This window comes from Hevea brasiliensis, chromosome 16 (assembly GCF_030052815.1).
Source record: "Hevea brasiliensis isolate MT/VB/25A 57/8 chromosome 16, ASM3005281v1, whole genome shotgun sequence".
Taxonomy (NCBI): Eukaryota; Viridiplantae; Streptophyta; class Magnoliopsida; order Malpighiales; family Euphorbiaceae; genus Hevea; species Hevea brasiliensis.
In genome coordinates, this window is record NC_079508.1 from 41,530,769 (window position 1) to 41,550,367 (window position 19,599).

Below are 19,599 nucleotides of genomic sequence, written 5' to 3' on the forward strand. Positions count from 1 at the left end.
GTTTGCTGTCAATCCCTATCTGACCAAATGCTTATTTTGGTGATGACAACTAGGCGTCTCATAAAATGGGGCCTTATGGTGGTGGTGCCACTGCAGTGCTAGAGGGGGTGGCAGGCCATGGTGGGTGATGAGTAGCATACGAAAAACTGAGAAAATAAATTGTTCTTAATGCAATTTTTATTATTATTTTTTTTTATTTCAAATTTAGCTCAGCTATTGTAATGAAAATAATTATTACCACCTTTGCATTTTTAAATCCAAATTAACATGTAGAAATATATGAAAATTTAATAAATTTATCATTTCACATCAACAAACAACAATCAAAACTTCTTCATAAATGATGAATCTATATGAATTTTATGCTTCAATTCCACATTGCCCTCCAATATGTTGCAATGTCTCTGCAGCTTCTTTCATTGATGTGCAGTATTTGGGATCTGCATTAAGACATTTACAGGCAAGCAAAGCAATTTGCGCAGCGTCTTTGGAAGAGTATTTTCCTACCAATCTGCTGTCCATTTTGCTTTTCAACTTTCTTTTGTGTGACAGAAGAGGTTTAACCCACTCTGCCAGGCTTTGTTGCCCAGATGAACGTTTTTTTATCAATAGCCCGCAAGCCTGTTAGCATCTCGACCAAAACAACGCTAAAAGTATATTCATCGCTCTTTATATACAAGTTTCCTGATCATTCAGCATCATATCAATGTCACGGTAAAGTTTCTTTTGAAAAAAAAATCCCAAATTTAAGGCCACAAGTTGGAGAAAAAACCGGTCAACAAACCATGTAACAGAGTTTAGACGGTTCAAAGAATTGCTTGTGATAACATACTCAGGAGCAGTATAACCAACTATACCCATAACATGTCCTGTTACACATGAATTACCAGCTGTAGGTCCCCACTTTGCCAAGCCAAAATCTGATATCTTTGCATCATAAGACTGGAGATAACTATGAAGTTAGGGTTGGGGGGGCCGCGGGGGCGCGCTGGCACGGTGGTGTGGTGGTGGTGGTTTTCTTTTAACATGAAAACTGATTTATTAAACATGGGAGAAGTACGATAGGATAGCTAAATAGAAAACAATACAAACGAATAAAGATCTACCAATACAAGCAAAGAACCAAAACTCAACCAAATAGAATTTAATAACTACAGCATCATTTAGAGGGAGACTAAACGTTAAAACATCACTTAATTACATTGTCTTCATAGTTAAAAGTCTTTTTGTTGCCCTTCTGGAGTGACTACAACTTCATTAACAACAAAACTAATTTTAGTTATGCATATGCTTTTTATGTTGGAAAAAAGAACACTGATAAAGAAGAAGCATATTAAGAGATTCTAAGATGGAATGAACTTATTATTTTTTGTTAATGTAATAATCTCCTTATATACAAGTATATAAGTAACCAATTTCAAAGCAGAAGGAATCACAAGATCATGACAAACCAACAACAACAATAATAACTAAGCCTTAATCCGAAACTAATTGGGGTTGACTATATAGATAATTTTTCGCTATTCACCTTCGTTAAACACTAGGTCCGCCTCAATATCCAAAACTTGTAAAGGCCTTCTACTTCCCCTTTTCACTCCTTTCCTATTAATTTATCACATTTCTGAATTAACACATTTGATTCTCTACATTATACATGGCCAAACCATTTTAAACGATCATTTCTCATCTTATCTCTAATATGTGCTATATGCATTATCTGGCGGATGTGGTCATTCTTAATTTTATTCATTATCGTGTTATGAAATATCCATCTTAATATATGCATTTTTGCCATACTCATTTTGTGGGTATATTGTAACTTGGAAGTCCAACATTTACTCTCAAACAACATAGTTGGTTTGACCATAGTCCTATAGAGCTTACATTTCAGTTTGTTAGGAATCATCCAATCACATAATACACTCGTCGCACTCTTTCATTTCATCCATCCTATATTGATCCTATAAGCTACATTCTCTTTAAAACTCCATTCTTTTGTATGATAAATCTAGATACTTGAATTTATTGCATTTGGCACCAAAACTCCATCCAAACAAACTTCAACTCCATTTGTCCCACTAGAGCTAAACTTGCACTACACATATTCCTTCTTACTTCTACTTAACTTAAATAAATAAATAAATAAACCTAAACAAATAAATAAATAAATAAACAAAATTAGAAATGTTGGAGCACTTGTAATGCAGTATTGGAAGCGCATTAAATATAGGAATTATAGTAATTGTAGAATTAGAAAATTTAGAGTTTTATTATTTAAGAATTTTATTATTATTAAATTTATTATTACTATTTTAGTTTAAGTTTGTTTGGTTTCATTTGGAACAAATAAATAAATAAATAAACCAAATTAGAAATGTTGGAGCACTTGTAATGCAGTATTGGAAGCGCATTAAATATAGGAATTATAGTCATTGTAGAATTAGAAAATTTAGAGTTTTATTATTTAAGAATTTTATTATTATTAAATTTATTATTACTATTTTAGTTTAAGTTTGTTTGGTTTCATTTGGAATAAATCATTTACAAGACAATAATTGTCATGCTCTCATGTGCAGGATCTCATCACAAGCCTATTTACAGTGAAATTTGATTCAAAAGCTAAAACTTTTACTTTACCTTGAGTCTTTCATTGACCTATTATTGCCGAAAATGTCTCATTAAAAGGGAGCTCTAATCTTAGACTCGTAGAAGAAGAGAGAGTCTAGATCTCAATTTAATTGAAAATAATTATGCTTAATTTTATTAATTCAAGTGACCCTTTTATAATAGAGGTTTACACAAGATTATTGGAATCCTACTAGTTATAATAAGAATCTCAAACCAACAAGAGTTATACGACATAGGAAATATTAATAAAGAAATAATAATTAAAATATAACTAGTGTTGCATCCATAACATTACTCCCCTCTTGGAGAAAGATCTTATCCTCAAGCTCAACAATAGGATAAGACTATGAATCATCCATAGTCTTTTTTCCCTGTGTCTTCCTCTGAGTCATCTATCTCTAACTAAAACAATTTCTTTTATAGATGGATGAAGGAATATGGTTCGTCACAATTATAGCAAAGTCCCTTTTCTCTATGCTCAGCCATTTCTGCACGACTCAATCTCTTAACAAAGGGAAACCAAACACTTCTTGAACTAGAATTCTATGATGTACTAATGGTCTGATTAGCAGTAACCTTGGATATAGGTGGAATTGATGAAGTGGGTGTTGTTCTTGTATTGAACCACGAATTTGTCCAATTTTCTCACCATAAGTCTCGCTCCAACTGCTATTTCTTTTAAAGGCCCTTGCTAGGTTCATAGCTGCCACCAAACTTGAGGAATTTTGCATCTCTATATCCATCCAAATTGAATCTGTTAGGCTTATAGTAAACAAATCAACTTGTTGATCTAACCAAATTATTGTTGCACGGGTTAGATGGCTCTAGATTTGACATTGGTATTCTTCCATCGTCCCTGTTTGATTTAGATTAACCAATTTACCTAAAGGATTGGTACTGAGTAGAGGCCTGAATCTCAAATTGCAATATTTTTTGAATCATTCCACAATAGTCTGAGTTTTTCTTATACTAATTTGTAGAACCAGAGTTGTTCCTCTCCCATCATATAAAATGTTGCAAGTCCTACTTTATCCCCCTCAGGTGTTTACCGATTGGAGAACAAATGCTCACATATGCATAACCAACTCAGCAGGTCCTTTGTTCCATCACACGTTGGAAAATCCAGCTTAACATATCGTGACACCATTCCAGTTCCGAGGCATTCATCTGTTCTTCCTTTGGTCTTATAGCCAAATTTTATGTTATTGCTATTACTATTCATTCCTTTATTTGATTCCCTTCCTTGGTTCTTACTAATTTCAAGAATGAATTCCTGTAATTGCCTGGATAAATTCTGCAGTTAGGTTTCTTATCTTGCCTTTGATTACACCACCCCTGCCTCTATTCTGGATTTTGCTTGAACTACTCTAACTTCGATCAATGCTTGTGCTTCTTGGAAAAGTATCTTTAGTTCTTCTTATGGGTTTGAATCACCCATGACATTAGGTTTTAATGCCAATTTGTTATGTTCTCATGTCCACGATCTCGTCCCTGTTAACAATGAAATTTGATTCAAAAGTTAAAATTTTTTGCTTTATCTCAATTCTTTCCTTGACCTATTATTGTTGAAAATATGAGCTTGTTCAAAGGGAGCTCTAGCCTTAACTCATTAGAGTAGAGAAAGTCTAGATCTGAATTTAATTGAAAATAGTTTTTCTTAATTTTATTAATTCAAGTGACCCTTTTTATAAGAGAGGCTTACACAAGATTTATTGGAATCCTACTAGTAGTAGGAATCCTAAACCAGTAGGAGGAGCTATATTAGATAAGAAATATTAATTAAAACACAACGAGGAAGCAATAATTAAAATATAACTGATGTTGAGTCCATAACAAGAATTCACTGAATTCTTATACAATCATTCTTGATTTCTATTTTTTTGAAAATGAAATTTTATTTAAGTTAAAAAGAATTAAATTCTTTCATTCCAAATATGAGAATTAACCAAAAAGATATCAATTGAAATAAATTCTTGTAAAATTCTAAATTCAAAATAGGAGGTTTAGGATTTCTAATTAGAATTGAATGAGGGTTTCTAATTCTAATATAATTAGGGTTGCAAAACTCTATAAATAGGTCTAGGTTTTCTATTATTCAGTAACTTTTATTATTATGATATTATTGACAATTAAATAAAGATTTTGAGAATTAATTCTCTGGGGAATTTATTTCTCTTAAATCTTGAGAATTTGTTTCTCTTAATCTTTGTCTCTTCCTTGTTCTACATTAATTTGGTATCTATCCCAAACATCAAAGGCTACAAGGAGTAGCGGGACAGAGACTCACCATGCTAGTGGTTAGTTATACCTATCACTTTACGATAGTCAACTAGTCACTCTCTCCTAAAGAGCATTAGGAACACAATGGGGTATGATAAGAGAATACAACACTATGCTTAAGCCATCACACCCTAGGATTACATGAAACATCATTATACTTGAGCCATCACACCCAAGAATTATATAAATTAAAGTAAATACAAAATATACCCTTTAATACCTTAAAATTACATTTTACTACCCAAACTTCCTACCACTCACCAACCTTCATTCTTCAAAACAAAGCATTGTCGTGCCCAAACTCTTAAAAAAAATGGGTCGGGACTAACTCACTCTTAAAAGGTAGCTTAGGAAGTGCCTAAGGCCATATAAGGGGCACATTACTCCTATCCCAAACCAATTTGGAATCTTAACACACACCCTCCTCATGTCCAAGACCGAACACTTAGAGCATGAAATACTTATAAGAGGCCCAAATATTGGTTAGGGAGGATTTGATGCCATTTTAAAAAAATGGATCTGGCGCTCCTCTCCCATTGAGCTAACTTTTGAGGGTGAGTTAGACCCAGTTTATTTTCTTAAGATGAATGACTGCCTAGACCAAGGTGACTTTGGAGGAGCAAGTCTAGTCATTAGATGTGAGCCATGGCCAAATATTCAAATAGGTTAGAAGGAGACTTGATTTGTGACCCACCAGACCTTTTACTATCTCTGACATTTGGTCTTCCTCTAACCCTTATTATCAGCCATAGATTCTATTTTAGCTATCAAAAGTTCAAACTCTCATGGTCAAAAAGACTTTATTTATACAGTATCAAATCTTGTGCTTATTGCTCAAAATTAGCACCACTAACTAATAGATAAAAAGATCTTTAAAATTTCTCAACAAATTATACCCACAATCACATGATTATGGAAGTAACTCTAAAAAATCTAAAATCATTTACAAAATAAATAAATAAAGACATAGTTAGTTCAAAATTGCATTAACTCCAACAATTTAGCCAACAAATTCATAGTACTATTTGAGTCCAACTTGAATTCGCATCATCCTAACAATTCATAGCTTAAAACTATAAAACAGAATTTGAATTTGAGAACATTTCTTTTATATTAAATTATTCTCAATACTCTTAAATTATACATAAATTGAGAAGAACAACAACTATTTCAAATTCCTTTTCCTTTGTTTTACTTTTAGCTCACCACCAATAACCCCCTGTTATAATGCAACTCAAGTAGATGCATTATTTGATAAACTCAATGTACCAAGTAACCATGTAGATTTGGTGCACTAGACCAATAATAAGATCATTTTTAATATACCATTTACCACAAATAAAATGATCAGCAATAGAACTAACTTTAGTAATGAAGTTTTAAACAAATTACATTATTTAATTTTTTAACATCGATTATGTTCTTGAATTTTTCTCAATGTTATTTAGAAATCATACAAAACTTTATCAGATCATGTGACTATTAGTAGTATGTCCTAGAGTATATCATTTAGTATGTATCTTGTACATGTTTTTATTAATAAAAGGCATTTCCACTTTTTCGTTTACATAAGATATTTATGTGTAATAGAAAAGGTCCATTGATATTTTGTTAGAAATTCTATTCTTAAGTTGTTAAGAATATGAGTGACAGTATTTCTAGTACAAAGTATCATAAATAGGTTCACAATCGAGGATACTTCATAATAAGGACATGACTTATCCAGAAAGATTGTATTCATGTTTGTTTCCAAGTTATTTATATGAGATATAAATAATATGGAATGGTGAGTCTCATGTCATATGACAAACATGATAGGCACTCATAAATGATAGGTAGGCTGAACCAGTGACACTTATGACAGGCACATGGAGTTCACACTTGTCAATGTTTTGTCATAAATCATATCAGTGCATATAATCTTTAGACTTGAGATAGCACAGTTATCTTGTATATAGGTAGTTTGAGTTTGATATTGCTTTCATACTTGTACTGTGTATGGGTATATGGGCATGTGTTGGATCCTACTAGTTATATATGGAGGTAGGTGTTTATCAAGATGGAATCTATTCCTCTAAGTAAATAGAGATAAAATCCTATGTTCATTTAATTGTTCTTGATGTTTCAAGTTCCTGGCCAGGACAGATAGATTTAATCAGAAAAGAGTTTCTGATGAGAAAATCTTTTTAATCAAGAACTAGAATTAAAAGAGAACATAATATTCATAGTAAATGGAGTTTGACATAAACCATGACTCCAGCTTGAGTTGAGATTTTGTAACAGAGAGATTCTAGTGCATAGTAACATAAGATTATAGGTTCATTTAAGGTAAACCTTATTACTAATTGGGTGGCCATGGCATGCTATGCTAGGTGTTAACCATAGTCTATGAGATGCATAAAATGATTTAGAGAAATCATTTATGGTAAGAAAGAGTTCTGATGATATTAAGAGTTAATATCATATCTCATTGCCAATTAGTGATGAGCCTAGTAAGTCACACACATACACAAGTTATCACTTAATTAAATATGATTTAATTAATTGATTAAAAAGTTTAATTGATCAATTAAATAGGTTTGGTTTGCAATTAGATTGCAAAGTCCCTAGCATGACTTAAAACTAAATCTAGATTATTGGATGTAAAGTATAAGTTAAATTTATATTCAAAGTGTTTAAATATGAATTTAATTAATGAGAAATTAATTAATAGAGATTAATTAATTAATTTATATTTAATATAAATTGATTAGAAGAAGAGAAATAATTATTTTGGGTTAAGAACTCAAAATTAAGATACAGGGGCATTTTGGTCATTTCACAGGGTGACATGTGGCACCATGAGATGGTGACACATGGCATTACACATAAGCTTGCCAAATGTCTTTTAATCATGTAAGATGATTAAAATTAAGATTAAATATAGGTTTGACACTTGGCACAATGTGATTGGGTCAATTAAACCTAGAACCAATTAAAGGGTGACATGTGACAAGGATTTAAGTGATGACCTAGCTATATATGTGTTGTTATGAGAAAATAAAACAAACAAGCTGCTGCTCCCAAAGGTGCCGCCACCCCTTGGCTCCCTCTCCCTGCTTTTCTTCTTCATCTCTTATTCATTCCAAGAGATTAGCAAACAATCGCTTGAATTAAAGATACTAGAAATTGTTTCTAGTGTCTTGTTTACATCTTTAATCTCTTAAAAGGCAGAACTTGATTTTCAAAATAATAGAAAAAGTTTTAGAAGCTATTCAAGGGCTGACATAGGTGTTCTTGGTGTGGACAAGCTAGAGGGACAACATCTGGTGTCCTGAAGATGAATCTCAAAGGCGCAAATATGCTGCAGTGTATCAAGAGGTTAGCGTGTTTGTTCTTGTTTAATTTAGGGTTCTAAAATTAATCTGATTAATTTTAAAATCTTAAATGGCAAATACAGATCCAAAAACATATTAAAAGAGTTTTAATATGTTGTTTATAATTGAAATCAAATAGATAAAAATAAATCTTGAATGATGCATGTGACCCTAAGTGAAAATTTTTGAATTCAATAGTATAAACTTGTGTTTTTCACGCTTCCGTTCCTTCAATGATGCCCTTTACCTATCTACAGTGTAGCTGAACAAGGTGTGCCACATTTGGTGCCGGAGCACCCTATCTTGTCTTGTCATATTCATTGTAAATTTTAAACATCATTTACTCATGTTATTCATGTGTGAATTTTTTTTTTGTTACATAATTTATTTCTGTGGAGACCTAGCCAGAGCCTCCTCTGTTTTATTAGCATCTGATGGGTTCTACTATTCACCTGTTAACATAATTAATATTCATTTACATCATGTCAATCATAATTGCTCATGTAAATTTCAAGAAAATAATATATTTCATTCATATGGAAATTCATATACAAAAATTTACAAATCTTATTTACAATCCAAAATATAATTACATTATAATTTACAATGTCCAAAATGAGTTACACTCTATTTACTTATGTACAATGAGCAAAATGCAAAATCTAAATACAAGGGCCCTACCAAAATAAATATTGTTGAGATGACTAGTAGACACTGGCAGATCTGGTCAATCTTTGTCAGGGCACTACTGCTGCGGCTGTGAGTGGTCTCCAGTACCTAGGCGATGGAAAACCAATGCGCTAAGCGAATTGCTTAGTGGTGTATAAATTAAAATAAAGAAAATTGAATAATTAAAAACAATATTTTTATGTGAAATTTTCATAATTCTAAGTCATTTATGTACTTACTGCACTTTGGGAAACAATTAAGGTTAGTAGAATCTTTTCTGTTTACTTATTCCATATTCAGTCTTAATTAATTCATATCAATATCCAAGTAACATATAACAAACTATAAAGGCTGGATACACGGGAGTATACTAGTTAGACGTCCATATGTCTACCTTGTATACAACTGTAATGTCAGGCATAAGGCCAGCGAGCAGGCATTTAAGCCAGAAATTAAATTAGGCACACTAGCCAACGGACAGACATAAAGCCTGTAGAACAATTATATCAAACATATTTCGCCAATCAATGATTATTCATGTAGGCAGTACTACTATCTGTAGTCCTTAATTGGTATACCAATCAATCCAAGCTATATATATAAGCCTAGGTTTTCTTTGGGCAATTAAGCAATTATCAATTACTTATTAGAAATTTTCATGTCAATTTGTAATGGGAAAGTAGGTCCCACATACCTCTTTCATGTAAGTTATACATTAGCAATTCTTGTAGGTGATTTACATGTCAAATATTAAGCAATTTCTTGAACCTTTCTTTAGGTTCAGTTTTGGTATCTTATATTTACCTATCAATTTGATCAATATATGGCCACTGTTTGGCCACACTCCCTTCATGGAAGTTGTTCCTCTATGTCATTCTTTATTTTCCCTTTTGAATCATATCATTTGGAGTTTTAGAACTCAAGTTATGGCCAAAGAACCACAACTGGTTCATTTCCCCATTCTGGTTCCATAACTAGGCAGGTTTTGGAGTAATAATTTACCTAATTAATTGGACATGTTGCAGCCACTTTTAGGCCTAAGGTTCTTCATAGAAATTGTTACCCTATGTCTTGTGATCACTCAGAATTTTGAATTTCAATTTTTCAAGTTTTGTAGAATTAATTACAGCCAATTAATTGGCCTGAACTCATGTACCCTATGCCAACAGGATTCCAGTTCAGGTCAGTGGGTTTGACTCAAATTTTAGGGTCCTTACACTCATAATTTGAGGAAGGTTTCAAAACCAAAATTGAAGCCCTGTTTCTTAGGTTTCCAGAAAAGTATGGCTCATCCCAATTGGAGTTTCCTAGTGGGAGATATGACTTAAAAACTGTTCTGGGGTGAAGTGGTAACTTAGGCGATTTCCAGAATTTGTATACTAACTTGACCTAGCCAATTGACCTAGCCAATTGACCTAGTTCTCTTGGTTTCTGAGTTTTGGTCCAAAAACTAATATTGTAGATTTATATCTCAAGAAAAGTTTTCCACTGGTTTCATTGCATTTGGATTTTTGTAGACCAAGTTATGGCATTTTAGCCAAAACTGGTCGGGTAGGTTCATGTCCAGAAAATTCTGGGCAGTTTGGCTCTAGTCAGTTTTGTGACCTAAATTATGCTAGCATTTTGGTTTAGTTAAAGGCATTTCTAGGTTCTGTGTTCTTCATGAGAGTTGTGCTCCTATATCTAATCTTTCCAATGGTATAAAAATCAGGTCATTCTGACCTTTCTAGAGGAAGTTATGGCCAAATGAATATGTTTATTTGGTCATTTTTCTGGGTTTAGGATTTGGTAAGCCGAATTCAAGCAGTAATTAGGTCAATTTGTGGATAGAATTTGGGCATAATTTCTTCATAAAAAATGGAGTATTTTGGCCCTAGTTTCATCTCCAATTAGTCTCATACTAATTGGAGCAACACAAATCTAGTTATAGGTCAAAAACAACACTGGACTCAAAGAGTTTCACAACCTGCATAAAGAGTACACTCCCAATTCATTTTCTCTAATCTCCCAAACTACAATTTGGCATACATGGCACTTCTATTGTTCAAAAATTCATCTCAACAAGGTCAATTTTGAACATAGCATAAAATCCCCAATAGTTAGGTCAAAACCCTAACTCAAAGTATCAATCTCAAGCATATTCCATGCAATTCAATTTCTAATATATATAACTTCATCAATCAACATCACTAATCATATTTATTTTCAAGAATTCATCAAACCCTTAGGGTCACCAAGGCTGCCGAATTTTTCCTCTCTCATATACATGTCAATTTCTTATAATTTCATACAATTCCCACTCATCTCAACCTCAATTCAATGTTTAATAAAAGAAAGGAGAGGAATTAGGTAGTAACCTTAATCAAAGAATTTTACAAGCTTAGAAATCTTCAATATCTTCCTTTCTTTTTGCTACTATTAGCTTCTCCAAGGTGTAGACTCAATTTTTAGTGAAGTAAACTTAGGGTTTTAGGATGGAAAAGGAGGAGACATCAAGCTTCTAAAAAACAAAAATGGTAGAAGTTAGACTTCCATGGTGAATCGGCCAAGAGAGAAACAAGGGAGAAGAAGACCACTTTAATTAATTCTTGTCTCATTTAAATTTCTTTCTTATCTCTTATAAGTATTTGTTGAATTTTCATTGGTCACCAATTTTTAATGAGGTCATTACACATCATGCTCACCTCATAATTCATTTATATTTTGATTTTCTTTCTTTTCTTTTCTTTTTCCCCTTTTCTATACATATATTCACAATTTAATTTATTTTATGTGTTTTAATCTCTCTTATTTTAATTGACATTTAGGTCAAAATTTCACTCTAAGGGTGAAATGACCAAAATGCCCTTCGTTAAGCTTGTCGGGTTATTTTTGTCTGTACCGATTAATAAATTTTCTTGAATTTTCTGTGAAATTTTTAATATCATTTATACCTCAGTAAACCTTCAATTAAGTCCCAAAAATTATTTCATAGAGTTCCTCAGGGGTCTGGGGTCGGCAACTGTCTTCATAGTCGCTTCTCGGTATGATCACCCATCGCCGGAACCTTAGCTCATTTAACCTAGTTACATTTCATTTTCTTTATTGTCTCTTAATTTTTCTTATATTTTCTTAAAATTTATTCCATCAATTTATATCTCCTCACTATAGTTTAAGTGTAGTTCTAGACATTATGGCTGTCCCAATAGACATTAGTCCTCTGAACAGTAGAATATACAGACCACTTAAAGTGAGGGCGTTACAGATCAAGCAATATGTTTGAGTACTTGAAATCTCTGTAAATTATTGGCTTCTCCATCATATGTAAGTAAGCCAGACCTTGAGCCATTCCTATCATAACCTTAACCCTTATTTCCCATGAAAGTAACTGATTTAAACTCTCTATAAAAGTCAAAAGAAGTAGTGCATAGAGAACCAAAAAATAAGGTTCTTTATTGGCAAAAAAAAAAAGTGTAGGAAATGCTGGTACTTTGGCCACTAACTCTAGAATTTAATGATATTTGTTAGTTCTTACTTCCAAACAAATAGTAATTCAAGTTGCCACTTTGCATGAGTTCATATACAATAAGGAAATTCTCATTTTCCTTGTAACATCCCAATAGCTTTACAATGTTAGGATGAGAAAGCCTTCCTAAGAAACCAACCTCTGTCTATATTAACAAGTGATAACCAAATAAGTACACAATAATTTTATTCATGATATGGAAAAATTGGTCATATGATTACTGAAAATCTAAAACAGGGTATTCGAGTGTGGCAATGGTTACCATACAAACCCATTCAATTTGCAATGTCATTGATAAAACAAACTTACTCTCCATTGTCTAAATCCTTGCTTGCTTCTTGCGTCCAATCTTTTAACAGTAATGGATCATTTCCTAATACCTGAAGAAGTGTTCTCCCTAATCCAGTCATTATAAACACTGCCAAAACCTCCTCTTCCTAGCACCATATCACTTCTAAAGTTAAAGGCTGTAGCTTTCAAGTGTGCAAAGGTGAAGGCTCTCAACTTTGAATTTTATGTAGTTCCTACATCAGGAAGATTCTCATCTTAAATTATAGTTGAAAATTCATTGTCCTCGGTGGCATTGTTGCACTAGATAGCAACAATCACGCTACTCACTTGAGATAACTGTCTTGTAAGATTGGTGGTTTCCATAAAGAGCTAACTAGTGTGGGAGACATTGCTACCCATAAAAGATGTATTCCCTGATGAGATAGGAAATTGAATACATAGTGTGACACCCCTTATCCGTCTATAGTGTAGCCAAGCAAATTATGTCACTCAGTGTGCCGGAGCACCAATTTATGTTTCTATTTACAATTTATCCCTTTTTAATTCATTTATTTACAATTTTGATAAATCTAAATTTTTTCACAAATTTTATAGAAAATTCGGCAGAGTGCCGGCTCTAATTTGGAAAAACAGTTCTTCTGAACCTGTTTAAAAACACTTCCAATATAATTTCCCAATCCAAACTCCATTATACACATTTCAAGTCAATCTCAAATCACAATACTATTTTCAAAACTTTTCTGTTCACTTCATCACTTGAAGAATATTCAAAAATTTTTCTCAACATTTCATTTATCAACATACATTATGCAGAAAATTTCAATAATATGAAATTTCATATATTTACATTAATACATAATTATAAGAGTTTATAGTTACAATCCAAACTAATAAAAAATGCCAAAATACAAAATGCTCCTAAAATCCTATGTCCTACCATATGCACTGTAGGTGTGAGGTGACTCGGGACTCCGGATGCAGCTCTGAAGGCTCACCCTGTCTGATGTCTGCTGGGCTCCCCAACTAGGTCTCCAGTACTTGTGCGTGGCAAAAGCGACATGCTAAGCAATTCTGCTTAGTGGTAACAATATAAAATAAAATAAAATAATAATAAAAATAAGTATGCAAAATGTATGTTTACATTTTTTTAGTAGACTTAATTTCTGATATTATTTGCAGTAATATTCGATTTAAATTTGGTAAGATTTATTAACATTGCCCGAGTAACCCATACTAGTCGACTGGACTAGATAAACGGGTAAACTGGCACTGGGTACTAAGTACCTCGGACTATCACACCATCGGTCATATTGTATCTCCCGGTGTGCAACAGAACAACTAATAAGCTGTAATAATTATCAGGGTTAAAACCCAAGTATATCAACTCAAATAACATAGCCAAAGGCTATTATGTCACAGAATGGCATGGAAAGCCATGAAACACAGAATGGCATGAAGCCATATGCAGTACTACTAACAGAACCCTATTGGCATGTCAACCTATCCAAACCAATCACATTAGGCCTACTAGGGCATTTAACACTTTTAATTTATGTAATTCTTTGAAATTGAAATTTTATGGCTACTATTTATTTCATTGATCAACTAAAATGTTGACTTTTGCATTGATAATAAGTATATTGGTTTAAATATCATCAACATACCACATTTTGCATTTTAAATTTGTTGGTATTGGTTGCCAATACCATTTCTAAGCTTAATGTTAATTGGACAGAATTTTCAGTTTTCATGCTTTATCTTTACTGTTCCATTAGTCATTTTTACAGTGGGAATTTGGCAAAATGATCAACATGAAAGTTGTTCCTTATTTTTTCTAGTTGTATTTCCTTTTTCGAATCACTCAATTTGGAGTTTTTTAGCTCAAGTTATGGCTCAAAAACCACAACTGGCCGGATTGAAAGTTTTTCCAGAATTTCTGGACTGACCAAATCTACAGTGTTAGGAACAGTGACTGCAACTCACCTTTTGAATATGTTCTGGTCATAATTTGGGTTAGGTTTCTTCATGAAAGTTGTTGGTCTATATCTCAGCTTGTTGCTGGTAAAATTTCACATCAATTGGACCTTTCTACACTGATTTATGGCCAAATGACCAAATACTGTTTATTTGGTCATTTTGCCCAGGTAGACTGCAGGTCACCCGGATTAGGGCAAGCTTTTGGTCCACTTGGTTTGGTTTTATGGGCATGGTTTCTTCACCAAAGTTGTGCCATTATGTGTCTAGTTTCATATACAATTGGCCTTACACCAATTGAACCTCTACAATTCAAGTTATGGCTACCCAAACCTGCTGGACTCATGTCCAATTCTACAGGTCACCTAGGGCAGCCACACCAAACCTAAATCCCATCACTCAACACACTTTATTTTTGGTTTAAATAGAACTAAATGGTCACTAATTGACCATTAATACCTATTTTCGTCATCACATGGTCAAAGTCCCATTTCTCCACCCCAAACCCTAACTCAAACATTACAAATTATGTATTATCATTGCATTTCATCAATCCATTCAATTCATGCATATTAAGGGCAGCCAAACTATCATTTTAACTCCATAAAACTCATCATAATTATACCCAACCAAGGCTGACAAAATTTAGGGTTAGCATACCAATAGTATTTCCTCAATTTTCTTTGTCATGTGCACTTATTCATGGTCCTTAAACATGAATTTAAAGTAAAATTTAAAGTTAGGTCACTAACCTCTTAGGGAGCTAATCCAAAGCTTGTAAGAACTCTTTCTTTTTAATTCTTTGTGCTCCCAAAAGCTTCACCAAGATGAAAGAGCAAGTTTTTATGTTGACAATTAGGGTTTTTGGTGGAAAAAAGCTAGGGAAAATCAAGCTTGAAAAAGCATGTTCATGGTGGCCATGGAGGAATGGTTGACGTCAAGGAGAAGAAGAACAAAGAGGTTCTGATTTTTTTTCATTTTCAGCTCATTTAGTCTCTTTTATATAAAGTTATGCCATGTGTCAAGACAAGATTGGTTGGGAGATTTTTAATGACATCATTATGATGTCATAAGTCCATTTTCCTTCATTTACTCTTCATTTCTTGTCTATTTAATTGCAATTAAATTTTTAACAATATTTATTCATATTTTATATTATATAAATTATTTATTTAACTGGACAAGTTGGCCAAAAATCATCTCTGAAGACGAAATGACCAAAATGCCCTCCGTTTGGCTTAACGAGCCAAAATTGTCTGTACCGATTGAAAAATTTTTCTAAGTATTTTCTTGGCATTCTAATGCCATAAGAACCTCAATGACCCTGCTCTGGAGTCCTAGAAATTATTTTATAATTTTTCTCCCGGGTCTAGGGCTCCTAGTTGCGAGAACCGTAACTTCTCACTAGGTTACCCATCGCTAGGGCACCGGCTCATTTAACTTGGTTTTATTTTATTTTTAAATTTTTTTCTAAATTTTTCTTATTAATATTTGAGTTAATTTTGGTTCCTCACTTTAGTTTAAATATTTTTCCGGGCGTTCTAGCTGTCTGGACCGACATTGGTCACCAGAACAGTAAACTGTACGGACTAGCTAAAATGAGAATATTACACATAGAGTCTTAGATAGGAAATTGAACAAACAGAGCCTTTTAGTATCCAATAAGTGTTTGTAGAAAGAACCCAGATGGGATAATGTCTCGAGAGCAAAGGCAATAGAGATTAAAAGGAATACAAGATTAAAGTGGATAAAAAAAAAATACCCATTTGTAATATGGAGAACTTACCATCAATTAGATGGCCGATGCTAATGGGGAGCGAGTCTGGGTCCAGGATTGAGTATACAATTGGAGGTGTAACTGGAGGGATAGAAGTTGGGGCTGGATTGGACTTACCATCCAAATACAGGAAATCCCCATCTGTACATGCATTATTATTGATTTGTGTTTCTGACGAGAACAGATGGAGAGAAAATTGAAAAAGCATTTTCTCTATTATAGCAGGCATGCAAATCTAAGGCATACACAAATTGCACAATCACATAATAGAAGAAGAATAACATAGGATTTTTTACTATAATGAAAAAGTAAGATACAATTACTCAGAACTTTTAAATCCTAACCTCAGTGTGTTTTCCAAATATTTCACAACTCTACCATAGATCTCACTTTTTATTTTAATTAGGTTACAGCATGAAACTTTCAAGTGGAGTCACAATTTGGAGTCCATAGAGACATATTCAAAATTCAAGCCATATAAAAATAACATTCTCTCTTCTTGTAGAGTCAAAGGCTATCACATTTTTAGTTATTCTGTCACTTCTGTACCATCAAGTTGAAGGAAAGAATGATGTGGAATAGTCAATAAAGAAAGGTCATTAACTGAAGCTTTTATATTTGATAAGATTTATATTTCAAATTTTAATTTTGGCAAAAGACCTAGGAAACCATTCATTAAACATAAATATTAGAGTGCAAAGATAGAACATGATAGAAGAAGAACAACACATGATTTAACATGATTCAACCGTAAGGTCTACGTCCATAAGTAAGATAAGAAAAAAAAGTTCCATTATGATAAAAAAGTAAGATACAATCACTCAGAACTCTCAAAGTCTAACCCTTGTGTGTTTACCGAATATCTCACAACTCTACCACGGATCTCACTTTTTATCCCAATTGGGTCATAGTGCGAAACTTTCAAGTTGAGTCATAATTTGGGGTCCATAATGACATATCCAAAATTCAATCTACATAAAAATAATATTCTCTCTTGGCCAATTGGATAAAAAATGCCACATGTTTTGTGAATTCATGTTTATATCCATAACTTCTAATTTTGACTGAAATAACCACACCATTGAGACTTGTCACGATTATATTCAATAGACTGAAATTAAATTTAAAAAGTTAATGATAAATTACAATATAGTACGGAAAGTTTTATTTGATTAACAAATGAAAGTTCTTGATATAATTATGATTTAATATAAATATTTAGCATTTTTAGTTTATTGATTAAACTTTTATTTAAAAGTAAAATTTTGTTTTATATTTGTTTTTAATTGAAAATTTATAAAAAATATATTTTTATTAATTTTCATTAACGTAATTATCTTTTAAATCAAGTTAAATAAATTTGTATATCCGAATATAAAATATAAAGTCAAATTGATATATTTTTATACAACTATTTTAATATATATATATATATATATATAATTGAAAAAAATATATCTCACATAAATTGTAAGAATCACTAAATAAAATGTATATTTTATATACAGTTTACTTTAGTTAATTTATGTATTTTATATAATGGATGCTACAATTTATGATAAATTAGTTTCAAACATAAATTTTTTGCACTGACTTTTTTTTTTCTTGTTCTTTCTTTTTCCTTGTGAATAGAAGTGTAGAACCATGAATATTTTTGCAAAGAGTTTATTTATTTATTTTCCTTTGAATTATAATTTAAAATCATTGGTAAATTTTTTAAAGAATTAGTGAGTAATAATTGAAAAAAAAATCATATGTAAACCTAATTTATTGTGTGGATAAAAATATATGATATATAATATTAAGACATATAAATCATATAACTTATATAAGTTCTTTACGTTACAAATTTCATGAAAATGAAAAAGTAAAATATACGAATTCTTCACAAATTTTAATTGTTTTTTCTTTTTTTTTTGGTGAAAAGAGGATATATATATATATATATATATATATATATATATATATATATATATTGCATTGAGTTTTTTTTAATTAAAATTTGATCTCTTTAACGAATTTTTCAAAAATTTAGTAAAAAATTAATGAAAAAAAAATTTATGTTTAAACTAATTTATCATGAAATGTAGCACGATAAATAAAATATATATATTAATTAGAATAAATTATATTTAAAATACATATTTTACTTAATGGATGTTAAAATTCATATATTATTTATTATATATTCTTTTTAAAATTATTTTATAAAAATATTTGAATTTCTTTTTACATTTTATATTCAGATAAATAAATTTATCTACCATGATTCAAAAGATAATTACATAAATTGAAATTAATAAAAATATTTTTAGCATAAAGTTTTAATTAAAAATAAATATAAAATAAAATTATTTTTAAGTATAAAATTTAATCAATTCATTAAAAATATTAAATATTTATATTAAATCATGATTATATTTAAAATTTTTATCTATTAATCAAATAAAATTTTTGATACTATATTATAATTTATTATTAATTTTTTAAATTAAATTTCAGTCTATTGAGTGCAATTATGATAAATCTTAAACGTATAACTATTCTAATCAAAATTAAAAATTATAAATATAAATATAAATCGACATAAGTTTGACTTTTTTTTTGTCCAATTGGCCTTCTCTCTTCTGGTAGAGCCAACGGCTATTGAATTTTCAATAATCCTATCACTTCTGTATCATCAAGGTCAACGAAAAAGTGATGTGGAATAGTCAATAAAGAAAGGTCAATAATTGAAGCTTTTATATTTGATAAGATTTATATTTTAATTTTTAATTTTGGTGAAAGGCCTAGAAAAGTGATGTGGAATAGTCAATACAGAAAGGTCAATAATTGAAGCTTTTATATTTGATAAGATTTATATTTTAATTTTTAATTTTGGCAAAAGGCCTAGGAAAGCAATGTGGAATAGTTAATAAAGAAAAGTCAATAACTGAAGCTTTATATTTTAATTTTTAATTTTGGTGAAAGGCCTAGGAAAACAATTCATTAAACAAGATAGAACAATACAAGCTAAGTGGAGAATATTATACAGTAAACGCTTGCAAAAATAAAGCAAATCTGGCCAGAGAATGCACGGTATTATTAGCGAAAACCTTAACCCAAGACATAGACTAACC

The 19,599-nt window shown here is 31.4% G+C and overlaps 1 pseudogene; it reads right to left on the reverse strand.

Moving 5' to 3' along the window:
* Nucleotides 1-360: 360 nt before the first annotated feature.
* On the reverse strand, nt 361-13,092 carry LOC110641721 (probable serine/threonine-protein kinase PIX13; annotated as a pseudogene).
* Nucleotides 13,093-19,599: the final 6,507 nt, after the last annotated feature.